This window comes from Argentina anserina, chromosome 3 (genome assembly GCF_933775445.1).
Source record: "Argentina anserina chromosome 3, drPotAnse1.1, whole genome shotgun sequence".
Classification (NCBI taxonomy): Eukaryota; Viridiplantae; Streptophyta; class Magnoliopsida; order Rosales; family Rosaceae; genus Argentina; species Argentina anserina.
In genome coordinates, this window is record NC_065874.1 from 18,242,282 (window position 1) to 18,261,506 (window position 19,225).

General features: G+C 39.2%; 2 non-coding genes across 2 annotated transcripts; one reads left to right on the forward strand and one right to left on the reverse strand.

Annotated features, from left to right (window-relative positions):
* Positions 1 to 4,912: 4,912 nt before the first annotated feature.
* Positions 4,913 to 5,019, reverse strand: LOC126789700 (small nucleolar RNA R71). Its single transcript, XR_007671613.1, has one exon. It is a non-coding gene; the product is annotated as a small nucleolar RNA R71 (small nucleolar RNA).
* A 9,002-nt stretch (positions 5,020 to 14,021) lies between these two features.
* Positions 14,022 to 14,128, forward strand: LOC126789697 (small nucleolar RNA R71). The gene has a single exon (XR_007671610.1). It is a non-coding gene; the product is annotated as a small nucleolar RNA R71 (small nucleolar RNA).
* The last annotated feature ends 5,097 nt before the right edge of the window (positions 14,129 to 19,225 follow it).

Consider the following 19,225-nt stretch of genomic DNA (forward strand, 5'->3'; position numbering starts at 1 on the left):
CCAACATGGATTTGTATGTCATAATAAGAATAAGTACGTTAGAAACAAAGAAATACGAAAGGATAAATCCTACTTGAACAAGGAATCATATTTCCACAAGGATTCTTAACACTTAGCACGATTTCATCATCAATTCACTCATAATCGATATAAGCTCTACCTAGACAATTATTCATAACTCGGGGTCGACTTCTTCTGAAGTGGAGGAGACTGATGTAGAACAGATGTCACGAAGAATCGAAGAGCAAATGGACCGACACAAAAAAGGGAAGGCCGGTATTGTTCATGTTTGGGCGACGAGCTCATAATAAGGCGAATGATACATTTTCAGAAAGGGAACGGCGCCAAAAACCAAACTTGCTTTTTCGGGCATCCGACGTCGTTTAGACCCTAAAAAACAGCTTTTAGTGTTTTCCGATTTTATTTTATTTTAACCCATGGGCTTGATTAGGCTTTTGTTAGCGCCCTAGGGTTTCGTTTTAGTATTTAAGCTACCTCTTGTCGTTGTATGTGACATGTTTGATATCATAAAATTATTGAGTTCTCTCAATATTTCTGGTGGATTTCATAAATTCTCGTGGATTCACGAAACCCTAGTCTTGTGGATTCGAGAAACCCTAGTCTTGTGGATTCGAGAAACCCTAGTATTGTGGATTCAATGCTGCCGTTAGTGGATTTTAACGGATTAGTTCCGCTGCATTAGAAAGATGATGGCTTTTGTAAATTGATTGATTGACCTGAAGCAAATCAAAACATTTGCAGTGTGTTCTAGAAAAATTCACATATGGCAAGGGAGGCTTTCATGAAGAACATAAAATCACCAGAAGCTACATGACCTCCAATAAAAAATTTCTCTTCAAGTTTGATGATCACTCTAGAAAGAACATCATTGACAAACTGGGAAAGAAAAGGAGAAAGAGGATCTCCTTGATGTAGACCACAAGAAGGTTTAAATTTTTTTCTGGGAGTTCCATTTGTTCCTTCTTCTATGCAACATAGTCCATTGGTAAAAGAAACATGTGTTTTGGTCTTTATGGGAAAGCCATTAAACTCGAGATCTTTTCGATAAAACTCCTCTGGAGACCTGATGATTGCTCGATTACTCGACATCAATATTTAACCCTGAACACATCATTAGTAGTATAAAGCAAGAGGGTATCGTTCACAAACCGGGGATCCAGCCAGGGCTTAGGATCACACACTTAACACGAATTCATAAAGATATAAAAAGTTGATATAGGTTTTCGGATTGAAATATAAAAACAGTAAGTAAAATCTAAACTAATATGTACATGTGATCAACCAACCAACACATAAACAATCACCAAAACAACTCACATAAGAGAATCGAAACAAGCTTCATGACTTCCTTTAGAATCATGCCGAGACTATATATTGAATAACTAAGGATGGATCATGCAATTAGGGTTCTAGGCAGTAACCTAAACACATAGACACTTCACACATTCGATTAATACCAAGCAGCCAAAATCGAAATCTAACATGTTCATCTTTATCATGTAATTCCAAAGCCATGCACATTGAATTCATCAAGTATGTCACTTACTTAACCAACAACCATGCAATTCGAAAATCACATATACAAGAATAAACATGTTCTTAGCATAAGTCTTTAATCCAACAACCTAAATATCATGCTACAAGCATAGTCATAACACATAGAAATCGAAATTGATCAAGAACAATACTCGGCAGAAACCAAAACAGAAACTTCATAAAACCAAAATATAATTTTCGAATCCTTTATATAAATTGAATCAAGTAGCTATTTCATAGACAAAATTGAAACAAGATTACACTACACAAATCGCAAACTCATCCAAGAACAAGAACAAGAACAAAACCAAAATCAAAATTAAACAAAGAGTGAATCATGGTTACACTTTATAAATCAAGCAATCCACAAGTGTAGCCGAGACTTCTATGGATGAAACCTTCTTCACAAGCGTGTTTGAAGGCTATTGATTGGTGGGGAATGGTGGAATCGGTTTGATAGGAGCACAAAGTGTGACGTTCTTAATGAATATATGCCCTATTCTTATGCTTTGTTACTTCTTATTTAGTTGTTTTAGTTTCATATTTGTCATATGTATGTTCTAGGTAGAGCTATTTCGAATATAGATGAATTGATGATGAAATTGTGCTAAGTGTTAGAAATCCTTATTGAGCTAGGATTCCTTACTCGACTAGGATTCTACTTTCCTATTTTCATTCTTTCATATTCCTTAATCGACAAATTCTTTTCAGGAAAGACAAATCATATTTGGAAAGAAAGAAGAGTTGCCGAGTTGCATTCCTAGTTGAACAAGGAAATCATATTCGAGTTGAAGAAGGAGAAGAGGAGGCCAGCCTAGCTACTCCTAGTTGGACCAAGATTGTTGTCGTGCAGCCCTTAAGTGATCTCCCTATTGGACTTGGTTTCCTACATCAAGTTGGATATGGAGTACATAAATCAAATCCATAACAAAGAGGATTTCAGTTTCCCAATTGGTTTCTATCTCCTTTTGGCACGGCAAGAAGGCTTCTTAAACCTCTATATATAGAGGCTCAGCCCTACACACAAACACAAAGCCATAGCTCTGCCGAATTCATCCTTCACCCTTCCAAGAAATCCTAAAACCGATTCCATCATTCCACACCTATCAATAGCCTTCAAACACGCTTGTGAAGAAGGTTTCATCCATAGAAGTCTCGGCTACACTTGTGGATTGCTTGATTTATAAAGTGTAACCATGATTCACTCTTGTTTAATTTCGGTTTTGGTTTTATTCTTGTTCTTGGATGAAGCTTGCGATTTGTGTAGTGTAATCTTGTTTCAATTTTGTCTATGAAATAGCTACTTGATTCAATGTATATAAAGGATTCGAAAATTGTTTTGGTTTTATGGAATTTCTGTTTTGGTTTCTGCCGAATGTATGTATGATCAAATTTCGATTTCTAAGTGTTATGACTATGCTTGTAGCATGATATTTAGGTTGTTGGATTAAAGACTTATGCTAAGAACATGTTTATTCTTTTATATGTGATTTTCGAATTGCATGGTTGTTGGTTAAGTAAGTGACATACTTGATGAATTCAATGTGCATGGCTTTGGAATTACATGATGAAGATGAACATGTTAGATTTCGATTATGGCTGCTTGGTATTGATCGAATGTGTTAAGTGTCTATGTGTTTAGGTTACTGCTTAGAACCCTAATTGCATGATCCATCCTTGGTTGTTCATTACATAGTCTCGGCATGATTCAATAAGAAGTCATGAAATTTGTTTCGATTCCCTTTATGTGAATTGTTTTGGTGATTGTTTATGTGTTGGTTGGTTGATCACATGTATATATTAGTTTAGGTTTTATCTACTGTTTTTATGATTCAATCCAAAATCTATATCAAACCTTAAAACCTTTATGAATTCGTGTAAGTGATGTGATCCTAAGCCCTGGCTGGATCCCCGGTTTGTGAACGATACACTCTTGCTTTATACTACTATGATGTGTTCAGGGTTAAATATTGATGTCGAGTAATCGAGCACTCATCAAATGGCGCCATTGCCGGGGATCCATAAGAGATGGATCCCTAACTTTTACTACGAATTCATTGTGTATATTGTACATTTGTATATTCTTATTCTTATTTCGTTGTACATATAGTAATGTAACTTAGGTTGTTGTTTTGGTGCTTGAGTGAATGATTGTTGTAGGTTGTAAATCGAACGGAATAGGTAAAGTCCATTTTGTTAATATTAGCCTTAACCCTTCATGCTAGCTCTCGAGTTTGCATGAGGTCGAGGGCGGCTTTTATTAACACTTGGAGATTTGTCTAACACACGAGGTTAAGTCCAGCTGAGTAAGGGGCACGCTCTCTTATTACTCTGGTGCATGGGACCAAAATTGGATCTCAGAGAACTAATGACTGACATACATCTCGGTGATGGAGTCGATAGAGAGTTCGCTCTCCGTAGTTCAACAAATGAGTCCTACCATGTTCACTATCTCTGATTGAGCTACAAGGCCTTCTGAAACAAAGACTTGATCTTGTGTCTAGGCATCCATACTTAGGCCGCACGTCCACCTTGGTTTACAACTTAGAATCAATCGATCGTTCAAGCATTGAAATGGCAAAAAGAACTTGTGAATTGTATGAACTTTTGTAAACGTAAAGAACTAACTCTTTGTAAACTTGACATAGTTGCCGTGACCTTCCCCATAAGGGTGCGTGTGTGTGACTAAGGGAAGGCACGAATTATATGTGTTCATTGTGTATTCTTCAATGCTAACTCTTTAACTTTCGTACAACAGGTACTATGCATGTCCGAATTTTCTAAGAAGACACAAGAGCTCAAGGATCGAATTCAAGCACTTAGAGATTTAAACAACTCTTTCATAAGTAGACCTTTAAATTTCGAAACATCTCCAAGCAATTCAATCTTAAACTCTTCACCTAAATCAGAAGAAGAGGAGGATCTTTCCTTCCCCTTCGTCTTCAATTCAGACTTAGACACAATTGCGGACCGTGACATAATTCATGTTGGTGCTCCAATGGCACTAAAGAACGCATTTATTCCCACCACTCTTGAGTCACCTTCATGCATTGCTTTCACTCCACCTGATGAAGCTAACTTCTCCATTCCTGTTCAATTGCTTGGGCAGCTGCCTAAGTACTCAGGTTCTTCAATGGAAGACCCTAATGTTCACCTTAGACAGTTCTTGGACATTTGCAAGCTCCAATCGATTCATCATCTTTCTCAAGAAGGCTTGAGGTTGCTTTTGTTCCCATTTACCCTTAAGGATGATGCTAAACGTTGGTTGTATTCTTTTCCTGCAGGAATCATCACTACATGGGACGAAATGACTAGGAGGTTCTTGAAGCAATTCTTCCCTGCTCAACTCACGAAAAGACTTAGGAGGAAGATTCAGAACTTCACTCAAAAAGATAGTGATTCACTCTATGAGGCTTGGGAGGAATTTCAGGAACTACAAAGGAAGTGCCCTCACCATGGTATTTCGTTGGATGACTTGGTGCAATTCTTCTATGAAGGACTCGACACCACCAATAAGAGCATGGTGGATTCGGCATGTGGCTGCACCTTCATGAACAAGACCGGTTAAGAAGCTTACACCTTGATTGATGACTTGGCTGACAACAATCGCCAATTTAGTTCCAAGGAGAAGAGAGGAAGCAAGAGCCGTGGGGTGTATGATGTTGGTGCAAGGAATCAGATGGCTACTTTAGAAAGGAAGCTTGACGTGCTAGTCAAGGCATTCAATGGTTCGAGCATCAACCCTCAAGCATGTGGCATTTGCATCTTCACCTAATTATGATGAACTTTTGAAGTCTCTTGCTCAAGGGCAACAAAATCTAAACTCTGCTACTCAAGCATTAGTTACAGGTCAACAAGCTCATTCTAAGGACATAACCGAGCTTAAGAAGCAGATGGGACAAGTGATCGATTTCATGGGCAAGATCCATGAAAGAGGGAAGTTGCCGAGCCAAACTGAGCCTAATCCTAACGTAAAGGCCATGATGACACGAAGTGGGAGGATCTTGGATGCTCCATTACAGCAACACAAGAAGGCCGTGCCTTCTAAAGGACAAGAGGCCGAGAATTGCAATGTCAAATACTTAGAGAAGGACCCTGCCTCCTCTAAGGCCAATGATGCCGTGCCTCCACCAAAAGAAGATCATGCCGTGCATGACAAAGGTAAGGATCCTAACTCTAGTGGTTTGGTTTCAACTAATGATCTTCCTCGTGTTCCCTTCCCTAGTAGATTTGCAAAGCAAAAGAAGGATGGCTCTGATCAAGAGATGCTCGACATTTTCAAGAAGGTGGAAGTAAACATGCCTCTTATTGAATGCATACAACAGAATCCTAGGTATGCTAAGTTTTTGAAAGAATTGTGCACCAACAAGAGGATGACTCGAGACACGCTTGTGAAGAAGGTTTCATCCATAGAAGTCTCGGCTACACTTGTGGATTGCTTGATTTATAAAGTGTAACCATGATTCACTCTTGTTTAATTTCGGTTTTGGTTTTATTCTTGTTCTTGGATGAAGCTTGCGATTTGTGTAGTGTAATCTTGTTTCAATTTTGTCTATGAAATAGCTACTTGATTCAATTTATATAAAGGATTCGAAAATTATATTTTGGTTTTATGAAGTTTCTGTTTTGGTTTCTGCCGAATGTATGTATGATCAAATTTCGATTTCTAAGTGTTATGACTATGCTTGTAGCATGATATTTAGGTTGTTGGATTAAAGACTTATGCTAAGAACATGTTTATTCTTTTATATGTGATTTTCGAATTGCATGGTTGTTGGTTAAGTAAGTGACATACTTGATGAATTCAATGTGCATGGCTTTGGAATTACATGATGAAGATGAACATGTTAGATTTCGATTATGGCTGCTTGGTATTGATCGAATGTGTTAAGTGTCTATGTGTTTAGGTTACTGCTTAGAACCCTAATTGCATGATCCATCCTTGGTTATTCATTACATAGTCTCGGCATGATTCAATAAGAAGTCATGAAATTTGTTTCGATTCCCTTTATGTGAATTGTTTTGGTGATTGTTTATGTGTTGGTTGGTTGATCACATGTATATATTAGTTTAGGTTTTATCTACTGTTTTTATGATTCAATCCAAAATCTATATCAAACCTTAAAACCTTTATGAATTCGTGTAAGTGATGTGATCCTAAGCCCTGGCTGGATCCCCGGTTTGTGAACGATACCCTCTTGCTTTATACTACTATGATGTGTTCAGGGTTAAATATTGATGTCGAGTAATCGAGCACTCATCACGGTTTTAGGATTTCTTGGAAGGGTGAAGGATGAATTCGGCAGAGCTATGCTTGTGTTTGTGTGTAGGGCTGATGATGATCTGAATGGAGAGGCCGCACCTCTATATATAGGGGTTTAGGAAGCCTTCTTGCCGTGCCATAAGGAGATAGAAACCAATTGGGAAACTGAAATCCTCTTTGTTATGGATTTGGTTTATGTACTCCATATCCAACTTGATGTAGGAAACCCAGTCCAATAGGGAGATCACTTAAGGGCTGCACGGCAACAATCTTGGTCCAACTAGGAGTAGCTAGGCCGGCCTCCTCTTCTCCTTCTTCAACTCGAATATGATTTCCTTGTTCAACTAGGAATGCAACTCGGCAACTCTTCTTTCTTTCCAAATATGATTTGTCTTTCCTGAAAAGAAATCGTCGATTAAGGAATAGGAAAGAATGAAAATAGGAAAGTACAATTTCATCATCAATTCATCTAAATTCGAAATAGCTCTCCTTAGAATATAGAAATGACAACTATGAACCTAAAACAACTAAATAAGAAGTAACAAAGCATAAGAATAGGGCATATATACATTAAGAACGTCACACTTTGTGCTCCTATCAACAACCCCACACTTAGACTTTGCTAGTCCCTTAGCAAACACTAAAAGGGAAATCAAAACAGAAAACAATACAACTAACACTAACGACACAACACTAATGCCTTCAACATTTTGTCTCAGAGATCTTCAAACTCATAGCATCAAGAATAACACTCAATCGAAATAGATAAGATGAATTCAATGGTTAATAAACATGAAATTTCGTTTAACAAGTAAGACATGGCAGAAACAAAGGTGAAATTAAGTTTGACATGTTCAAAACAAGTTCAAATTCAACTCACATAGGATATGCACTCCAAATCTTTTCTCTCAAGAACATGTCATATGCTTAAAAGCTTTTCACACACAAGAGTTATGAACATAGTGAAATCGAAAACCTCATGAAACAAACTCCATAGATCAAGAGCTACTCATTTTAAGAATCATGCGGATCTTTAGAAAAGGGATGGCTTAGGCTCGGCATGGACATATTTTCAAGGTAAAAGGAATCACAAAGGTCATCCTCAAGACTTAGCAGAGCAAAACATCCACCTTATGTCGCCATACTCCATAGAACAAGGGCCAATTATCATCATGTTGGACCCATTCTTCACTTTAAACATTGTGAAAACGAACAAAGGCTAAGTATAACATTATTGAGCCTTCAACAAATACATCACAACTCCAAATTCACATAAACAAGCATGTATGCCGAGATCTTCTCATTCAATCTTTCATTTTTCCTTTTTCTTGCCGTGTATCATGAATCTTTTCTTTTTCTTTTCACACGGCATCTTACATTTTTTTTTCATACTCTTTTCACGGCATAACATACATACAATAGCATAACCCCACACTTGAATCAAATCATCACTCCATATTAATCCCAAGAATCGGCTCTGCCAAGCCTCAAAGACAAGGTAGAGATATAACTATAATAAGCAAGGATATAACATGTTGGTAATGAAAGAAAAGGCTTAACGTAGGCTCAAAGGGGTTAACACTAAGGTGTCCCAAGCAGGGCTCAAATAGGGAATACGGCTTTTTGGCTTAAGTGGTGGAAATCCTAAAAAGATCCAACAATCCTTTTCAAAATCAGAGTATATTATGACATAAAGCTTCGAAAGTTTCACAAAGTAAGTTCTAGCATTCTCTAGTTCATTGCAATTATATGGCATATGAATTGATCAAAATAGATGTAATGAGGTTATAAAGCCAAGAAACGATAGAATAAACTCTCCAAAGAAAGGCACAAGTATATGGCTCGAATCTCACTTAGGTTACATGAATCAAAACAAGTAAGGAACATGCTCATTCTGTACCTAAGTTTCAAAATCCTCATCTACTACATGTTCGTACAAAATCTACACATCGATTAACCATCAAATAACAATGAAGTTCATTTCAATATCATGATCATCTATCAACCATAAATTCAAAGATCAACTCATCCTAGACAGTTAAAGGCATACCTAGGACTCAAAACAAAACAAAACAAGTCAAAATCGAAAAACAGAACCAAAATGATACTAAATTTGAGAATCACAGCAAAATTTAAACACATAAGCATCAAACAATAGATTTCAACGAATGATGTATACCCCACCCCACACTTAAAACTTACATTGCCCTCAATGTACAATATGATAAGCAACGAAAATTAAAAAGAGACAAGGGATAAGAAAATGCAAACACTCGTTGATGGCTCCTTCATTGGCTGAAGTTTAGAGTCTATAGCCTAGACTATCTCCAAAGCATCACTTGCTTGCCGTAGGATCAAGGAGAGAGATCTCTTCCACGTTATGCTCCACGAAATTGTCATAGTACGGCTTCAAGCGATGTCCATTGACCGTGAATTCCTTTCCATGCACCATACTTTTGATCTGAATAGCACCAGAAGGAAAAACATTAGTAACAACAAACGGTCCAAGCCACCTAGAACGGAGCTTGCCCGGAAACAATCTAAGTCAAGAATTAAACAAAAGAACTCTCTGCCCAACGACAAAGTGTTTCTTCCTAATCATGCGGTCATGGAATGTCTTAGTCTTCTCCTTGTAAACCATTGTCGAATCATAGGCCTCATTTCGAATCTCTTCAAGCTCATGCAATTGCAACTTCCTATGTAATCCGGCCTCATCAATGTCCGTGTTAAAATTCTTCACAGCCCACCATGCACGATGTTCAAGCTCCACAGGAAGATGGCACGCCTTGCCATAGACTAATCGAAATGGTGACATGCCAAGGGGAGTCTTGTATGCCGTCCTATAGGCCCAAAGAGCATCATCCAATCGTTGAGACCAATCCTTGCGTGATGGTCCAACAGACTTCTCCAAAATTCTCTTGATCTCACGATTAGATAGCTCCGCTTGTCCACTTGTTTGAGGGTGATAAGGCGTAGCAACCTTATGCTTGATGCCATACTTCTTCAACAACGCCTCAATGGTCCGGTTACAAAAGTGAGATCCTCCATCACTAATGATAACTCTCGGCATACCAAACCTAGAGAAAATGTTAGAACGAAGGAAATCTGCAACAACTCGAGAATCATTAGTCCAGGTGGCCTTTGCTTCCACCCATTTCGAAACATAATCAACACAAACGAGTATGTACAAGAAACCATTTGAGCTAGGAAAAAGTCCCATGAAATCAATACCCCAACAATCAAAAATTTCAACATATATAATCGTGTCATAGGCATTTGATCTCTAGATCCTAAGTTTCCCATGCGTTGGCATCTATCACAAGTCATTAAAAAATGATATGCATCTTTAAAAATAGTAGGCCAAAAGAAACCACATTCTAACACCTTAAGAGCAGTCCTACGTGAACCAAAATGTCCTCCACATGATTCAGAATGGCAAAAAGTAAGTATAGAATGATGTTCATGTTCAGGGACACACCTCCTAATGATTTGATCAACACAATGTTTCCACAAGTATGGTTCATCCCAAACATAATACTTAGCTAATGCCTTGAGTTTATTCTTTTGAGCATGCGATAAAGTATCCGGAAATTGCTTAGAAACAAGATAATTGACAATATCTGCATACCATGGTTCACTTACCTCAACTCGAAAGAGTTGCTCATCCGGAAAGCTCTCTTGGATAGCCAAGGGCTAGGCATCTCTCACCAAATGACTCAAAAGATCCGCCACAACATTGTCACTTCCCTTCTTGTCCTTGATCTCGAGATCAAACTCTTGAAGTAGAAGAATCCATCGAATCAATCTTGGTTTGGCATCCTTCTTCATCATTAAATACTTCAAGGCTGCATGGTCAGTGTAAACAATAACTTTAGATTGAAGTAAGTAAGAACAAAACTTATCTAGAGCAAAGATCACGACAAGAAGTTCTTTTTCAGTTATGGTGTAGTTTTGTTGAGCATCATTGAGCGTTCGTGAGGCATAATAGATGGCGTAGGGCTTCTTGTCCTTCCTCTGCCCTAGCACGGCTCCAACTGCATAGTCGGATGCATCACACATAAACTCAAATGGCAAGGACCAATCCGGCGGTGCCATGATTGGTGCCGAAGTTAGGAGCTTCTTCAAAGTCTCGAATGCAAGCTTGCAATCATCATCAAAGTGAAAGGGAACGTCTTTTTGCAGCAATAAACTCATTGGTCTCGCAATCTTGGAAAAGTCCTTGATAAACCTACGATAGAAACCTGCATGTCCAAGAAACGATCGAACATCCCTCACACTTGTGGGGAGGGGTAAGTGACGCACAAGATCTATTTTAGACTTATCAACCTCAATTCCTCTAGATGAAACAATATGGCCTAAGACAATGCCTTGCGTGACCATGAAATGACATTTTTCCCAATTCAAAACGAAGTTAGTTTCTTCACAATGTTTAAGCACAAGTTCAACATTTTCTAAACAAGTTTCGAAATCTTCACCATAGACAGAAAAATCATCCATGAAAACTTCAATTTTAGAACCAATATACTCAGAGAAAATGTGATACATGCAACGTTGAAACGTACCTGGAGCATTGCATAAACCAAAGGGCATGCGACGATAAGCAAACGTTCCAAAAGGGCATGTGAATGTAGTCTTCTCTTGATCTTCTTCCGCAACACTTATTTGATTGTATCCACTATATCCATCAAGGTAACAATATAAAGAATGACCGGCTAACCTCTCAAGCATTTGATCAATGAATGGCAATGGCATATGATCCTTCCTTGTTGTCGCATTGAGCTTCCTATAGTCAATACATACTCTATAACCGGTCACTGTCCTTTGAGGCACCAACTCATTCTCTTTGTTCTTCACCACCGTGATGCCTGACATCTTTGGCACAACTTGAATGGGAGAGATCCACCTACTAACCGAGATGGGGTAGATCACGCCATAATCGTGCAACTTAGTGATTTCATCCTTTACAACTTGCATCATTGGTGGGTGAAGACGTCGCTGACCTTCCTTGGTTGGCTTGGCACCATCTTCTAGCAATATTCGATGCACACACATGGTAGGGCTTATTCCCTTGATGTCGGCTAAGGTCCATCATATTGTCGTCTTATGCCTCTTAAACACTTCAATCAATCTCTCCTCTTGCTCCTCATTGAGTGCAGATGAAATGATCACGGGCAATGTATCCTCATCTCCCAAGAATGCATACTTCAAGTGGTCCGGAAGAACCTTAAGATCAAGCTTTGGAGCTTGCACCACAGAAGGAAGATTCTTGTTAGTAGTTAAGAGAATTGGACTAGGAGAGACAAAGCTTACCTCACGTGCAACCTCAAGAGAGGTCACGTTCTCAAGAATGAAGGATGGCACGGCATCATTTGTTTCTAACTCCAAAATGTTAGAACCATCACTTGTATATCCGGCCCCTTGGGCAATGGTGAGTGCCAACTCGTCATGTGCCAAGGTATCTAGATAGTTATCTGCAAGGGAATCAAGAATGTCAATTGAAAAACAATCACTTAACTCCGAAAGAGGATACCTCATAGCTTCAAAGATGTTGAAGCTAATCACTTCACCATCGAACTCAAAGGTGAGTGATCCACTAAACATATCAATTTTTGTTCGTGCGGTCCTCATGAAGGGACGGCCCAAAAAGATGGGGACCTTCTTGTCATCTGCCTCCGTTGGCTCCATGTTTATGACATAGATGTCGGCAGGAAAGATCAAGCTCGAAACCTGCACAAGAACATCTTCAACATAGCCCAAAGGGACTTTGTTGGAACAATCAGCCAATCGAATCACAACATTATCACGTTTCAAATCACCTAGACCTAGGTCCTCATAGATATAGTACGGCATTACATTGATAGATGCACCTAAGTCTAGCATTATTTTTTCAAATGTCATGTTTCCGATTGTACAAGGGATAGAAAAACTCCCTGGATCCTTAAGCATTGGTGGTAGCTTCCTTTGGAGCACGGCAGAAACCGTCTCACTCATTGTGACAACCTCCTTCTCTCGAGTCATCATCTTATTGGTGCACAACTCTTTCAAAAACTTCGCATACCTAGGATTTTGTTGTATGCATTCAATAAGAGGCATGTTCACTTCCACCTTCTTGAAAATGTCGAGCATGGCTTGATCAGAGTCATCCTTCTTTTGCTTTGCAAATCTACTAGGAAAGGGAACACGAGGAAGATCATTAGTTGAAACCAAACCACTAGAGTTAGGATCCTTACCTTTATCATGCACGGCATGATCTCCTTGTGGTAGAGGCACGGCATCATTTGCCTTAGAGGAGGCAGGGTCCTTCTCTGAGTCCTTGACATTGAAACTCTCGGCCTCTTGTCCTTTAGAAGGCACGGCCTTCTTGTGTTGCTGCAATGGAGCATCCAAGATCCTCCCACTTCTTGTCATCATGGCCTTCACGTTAGGATTAGGCTCAGTTTGGCTCGGCAACTTTCCTCCTTCATGGATTTTGCCCATGAAGTCGATCATTTGTCCCATCTGCTTCTTAAGCTCAGTTATGTCCATAGAATGAGCTTGTTGACTTGTAACTAAAGCTTGAGTAGCAGAGTTTAGATTTTGTTGTCCTTGAGCAAGAGACTTCAAAAGTTCATCATAGTTAGGTGAAGATGCATTATTCGAACCATGAACATTAGAGTTAAAGGGAACAGAACCTTGAGGTACCTGAGGCCTCACAAACAAACCTGAAGGACGAGGTCCTTGACCTTGAGCATTGGATGGTTGAGCATTGTTGCTCCAACGAAAATTTGGATGATCTCTAAGTCTAGGGTTGTATGTGTTCGAGTATGGATCGTACCTAGGCCTTTGTTGCCCCATAAAGTTCAACTCTTCTTCAGTCATTGCACCATTTGGACAATTTTCTGTAGTGTGATCCTTGAAAGAACAAATACCACATGCTTGAGGGTTGATGCTCGAACCATTGAATCCCTTGACTAGCACGTCAAGCTTCCTTTCTAAAGTAGCCATCTGATTCCTTGCATCAACATCATACACCCCACGACTCTTGCTTCCTCTCTTCTCCTTGGAACTAAATTGGCGATTGTTGTCAGCCAAGTCATCAATCAAGGTGTAAGCTTTTTGACCGGTTTTGTTCATGAATGTGCAGCCACATGCTGAGTCCACCATGCTCTTATTGGTGGTGTCGAGTCCTTCATAGAAGAATTGCACCAAGTCATCCAACGAAATACCATGGTGAGGGCACTTCCTTTGTAGTTCCTGAAATTCCTCCCAAGCCTCATAGAGTGAATCACTATCTTTTTGAGTGAAGTTCTGAATCTCCCTCCTAAGTCTTTTCGTGAGTTGAGCAGGGAAGAATTGCTTCAAGAACCTCCTAGTCATTTCGTCCCATGTAGTGATGATTCCTGCAGGCAAAGAATACAACCAACGTTTAGCATCATCCTTAAGGGTAAATGGAAACAAAAGCAACCTCAAGCCTTCTTGAGAAAGATGATGAATCGATTGGAGCTTGCAAATGTCCAAGAACTCCCTAAGGTGAACATTAGGGTCTTCCATTGAAGAGCTAGAGTACTTAGGCAGCTGCCCAAGCAATTGAACAGGAATGGAGAAGTTAGCTTCGTCAGGTGGAGTGAAAGCAATGCATGAAGGTGATTCCGGGGTGGTGGGAATGAATGCATTCTTTAGTGCCATTGGAGCACCAACATGAATTATGTCACAGTCCGCAATTGTGTCTAAGTCTGAATTGAAGACGAAGGGGAAGGAAAGATCCTCCTCTTCTTCTGATCTAGGTGAAGAGTTTAAGATTGAATTGCTTGGAGATGTTTCGAAATTTAAAGGTCTACTTATGAAAGAGTTGTTTAAATCTCTAAGTGCTTGAATTCGATCCTTGAGCTCTTGTGTCTTCTTAGAAAATTCGGACATGCATAGTACCTGTTGTACGAAAGTTAAAGAGTTAGCATTGAAGAATACACAATGAACACATATAATTCGTGCCTTCCCTTAGTCACACACACGCACACTTATGGGGAAGGGCACGACAACTATGTCAAGTTTACAAGGAGTTAGTTCTTTATGTTTATAAAAGTTCATACAATTCACAAGTTCTTTTTTGCCATTTCAATGATTGAACGATCGATTGATTCTAAGTTGTAAACCAAGGTGGACGTGCGGCCTAAGTATGGATGCCTAGACACAAGATCAAGTCTTTGTTTCAGAAGGCCTTGTAGCTCAATCAGAGATAGTGAACATGGTAGGACTCATTTGTTGAACTACGGAGAGCGAACTCCCTATCGACTCTATCACCGAGATGTATGTCAGTCATTAGTTCTCTGAGATCCAATTTTGGTCCCATGCACCAGAGTAATAAGAGAGCGTGCCCCTTACTCAGCTGGACTTAACCTCGTGTGTTAGACAAATCTCCAAGTGTTAATAAAAGCCGCCCTCGACCTCATGCAAACTCGAGAGCTAGCATGAAGGGTTAAGGCTAATATTAACAAAAGGGACTTTACCTATTCCGTTCGATTTACAACCTACAACAATCATTCACTCAAGCACCAAAACAACAACCTAAGATACATTACTATATGTACAACGAAATAAGATAAGAATATACAAATGTACAATATACACAATGAATTCGCATTAAAAGTTAGGGATCCATCTCTTATGGATCCCCGGCAACGGCGCCATTTGATGATTGCTCGATTACTCGACATCAATATTTAACCCTGAACACATCATTAGTAGTATAAAGCAAGAGGGTATCGTTCACAAACCGGGGATCCAGCCAGGACTTAGGATCACACACTTAACACGAATTCATAAAGATATAAAAAGTTGATATAGGTTTTCGGATTGAAATATAAAAACAGTAAGTAAAATCTAAACTAATATGTACATGTGATCAACCAACCAACACATAAACAATCACCAAAACAACTCACATAAGAGAATCGAAACAAGCTTCATGACTTCCTTTAGAATCATGCCGAGACTATATATTGAATAACTAAGGATGGATCATGCAATTAGGGTTCTAAGCAGTAACCTAAACACATAGACACTTCACACATTCGATTAATACCAAGCAGCCATAATCGAAATCTAACATGTTCATCTTTATCATGTAATTCCAAAGCCATGCACATTGAATTCATCAAGTATGTCACTTACTTAACCAACAACCATGCAATTCGAAAATCACATATACAAGAATAAACATGTTCTTAGCCTAAGTCTTTAATCCAACAACCTAAATATCATGCTACAAGCATAGTCATAACACATAGAAATCGAAATTGATCAAGAACAATACTCGGCAGAAACCAAAACAGAAACTTCATAAAACCAAAATATAATTTTCGAATCCTTTATATAAATTGAATCAAGTAGCTATTTCGTAGACAAAATTGAAACAAGATTACACTACACAAATCACAAGCTGATCCAAATTGAGGTTTTGTGTTTGAGCACCTGGGCACTTTGGGGTTGAATCAGACTCCTCGACAAAATTGAGGTTCATAGAGCTTATTATTATTAGTGGGCAAAGGTGTTCGAATGCATGAAGTTGTGTTCATAGTTGACAATTATGGGCACACAAGCAATAGTAGATAACCAAAACATAATTACTTAAACTAAATAAATGAGAGGCAGGTGGCTCAAACCCAGATTACCACCCATCCAAGACGTGGCATCACCACTATACCATCCTTAATAAGACATGTACTTTATTGATCTTTATAATAGCACCCCGTATTCCTCCAACTCCATTGTTGGATTCTTCTTGCTTTGATTGATTTGATCACACTATATATCACGAAAAGACTCTTATGACATGTACCCAGAAGTCCTCTGCTGCTCAGAGAGTTTTTGTTCATCAAATACCTTTTTTTTATGAAATCACGTCGACTTTCTAGTAACTCTTTGGTTTACTGTCGTCTTCTCTTGATCATCATTGGCCTTCGCTTATTGGGTTATCGATTCCATTATAAGACACAACTTGAAATACATAATTGAGCTACTAATCGAGTAGATGTGGAGGTTGAATGTATAAACCTGATTTTATCTATTTACTAGAAGTTACATTGTTGCACTCTGATTGGTGACAGTTAAAACTGATTTTATCAAGTCAAAGGAAGTTCCATGTAAGGTGATTGTGGAACAAGGCTGGGAGTGTGGAGTAGGAAGTGACCCTCTAACTAAAGTGTGTAGTAAGTTGAATAGAAATGAGGATTTGCTGGTGGAGTGGAGCAAGTTGAAATTTGGGGGAATTAAAAAGGAGATTGAGGAGGATATTAGAGCCAAGCTTACTGCCTTTTATGGTGATTCGTTGTCAGTTCCATTGTCACATGACTGTAAGGAGCTTGAGGAGAGGTTGGAGGGAGTTTCTTCAGCGTGAACAATCTTTCTAGAATCAGAGATGGAAAGTGTTGTGGCTTTCAGAGGGAGATATGAACACCAAAATTTTCCACCAGAGTGCTAGTAACAAGAGGAAAAATAACATGCTAAAAGGTCTCATGGATGGTAGGAAATTTGGAGAACTGAAGAAGCGGAGATTAAAAGGGTGGTAGTTTTGTATTATTCGGCTTTGTTCACATCTGGCTCCCCTCGACAACAACACTCACAAGTTTTTGAGCAGGTTATGTCTCTTATTCTACAAAAGGTGTCTGATAGTATGAATGTGTCACTTGATGAGGATATTACGAAAGAAGAGTGCCCTTATGGCGATGCATCCATGCAAGGCTACGGGGCTTGATGGATTTGCTCCCTCATTCTATCAACATTTCTAGTTGATTATTAGTGATGATACTGTCGCAGCAGTTCAGACTTTTTCTAATAGTGATGAGGCATGCATGCTTTGAATATGACGCATGCTACTTTGATTGCAAAGATGAAAATGCTGAAGTCGGTTGATCAGTTGAGGCCGATTAGTTTGTGTAACGTGTTATACAAGATTGGATCGATAATCCTAGCTAACAGAATGAAGCCTTTCCTTGAGGGGATAATCTCTTCGACTCAAAGTGCAATCATGCCAGGTAGGTTGATAACTCCCTTGTGGCCTTTGAGTTGGCGTACTTCATGAAAAAAGTTCGAGGGGAGAATGATGGTTATTGTGCGCTCAAATTCGACATAAGTAAAGCGTATGATAGAGTGGAGTGGGATTTCCTTGAAGCAATGTTGTTAAAGCTAGGGTTTGATGGCAGGTGGGTGAAGAGAGTCATGAGGTGTGTTTGTTCTGTTTCATATTCATTCTTAATCAATGGGGAGCTGAGCAGGCTAGTTACTCCAACTCGAGGGCTCAAGCAAAGAGATTCCATTAGTCCTTATCTTCTTTTTTATTATGTTACGGAGGCTTTGTCTGATCTTATTGAGAATGCGGTGTTGCATGGTAGCTTACATGAGATTTCAGTTTGTCGAGGTGTTCCATCTATCAGTCATCTTTTTTTTTGCAGATGATTCTTTCGTTTTTTTTAAGGTAGATGAGTCAGAGTGCATGTGTGTGTGTGTGTGTGTGTGGGGGGGGGGGGGGGGGGGGGGGGGTTAAAGAGCTGCTTAATATGTATTCTAAGGTGTCAAGGCAACAAATCAATTTTGATAAGAGTTGTGCTTCTTTTAGTCGAAATGTTGTTTTGTGGTTCTAGTGGGAGCTTGTGGATATCTTGGGGGTTCTCAGAGTGGAAAAACATGACAAATATCTGGGCCTTCCTATGGAGATGAGTTACTGATAGGATTGAGAAGATGACTAAAGGCTAGAGGGATAGATTGCTTCCATGGCAGGGAAAGAGACCCTAATCAAGTCGGTTTTTCAATCCATTCCGACGTATGTTATGAGCTGTTTTAAGATTCCTTAGTACCTTTTGTCATGCTATGCATCAATATATGGCTAGGTTTTGGTGGGGTGACAAGGGTGAGTCGAAGAAAATTCATTGGTTAGTTTGGGATCAATTGTGTATTCCGAAGAGCAATAAAGGTTTAGGGTTTCAGAATATGATTCATTTTAATCAGGCGCTTTTAGCCAAACAAGGTTGGAGAATGCTAACGAGGCCGGATTCATTGGTTAGTAGACTCAAAGCTTGATATTTTCCTAAGTGTGATTTTCTTCATGCTGAGCTAGGGGAAGATGCATTGTATGCTTGGCGAAGTTTACTAGTTGGGAGGAATGTTCTTAAAATGAGGTTGAGATTTCATATTAGTAGTGGGAAATCGGTGTTAGCGTGGTTTGATCCTTAGCTTCCTTCCCTTACTACCTTTCGGCTGTTTTTGTCTCTAATTGAAGGTACTGAGTCCTTGATGGTGAGTGATCTAATTGATCTTGATGAACAATGTTGGTTGAGGCCGTTGATTGATGAGCTTTTTATGCATGAAGAAAAGGGAGGCAATTTGTCGAATGTCACTCAGTATGCAAGGAAGTTGACAAATTAGTATGACACT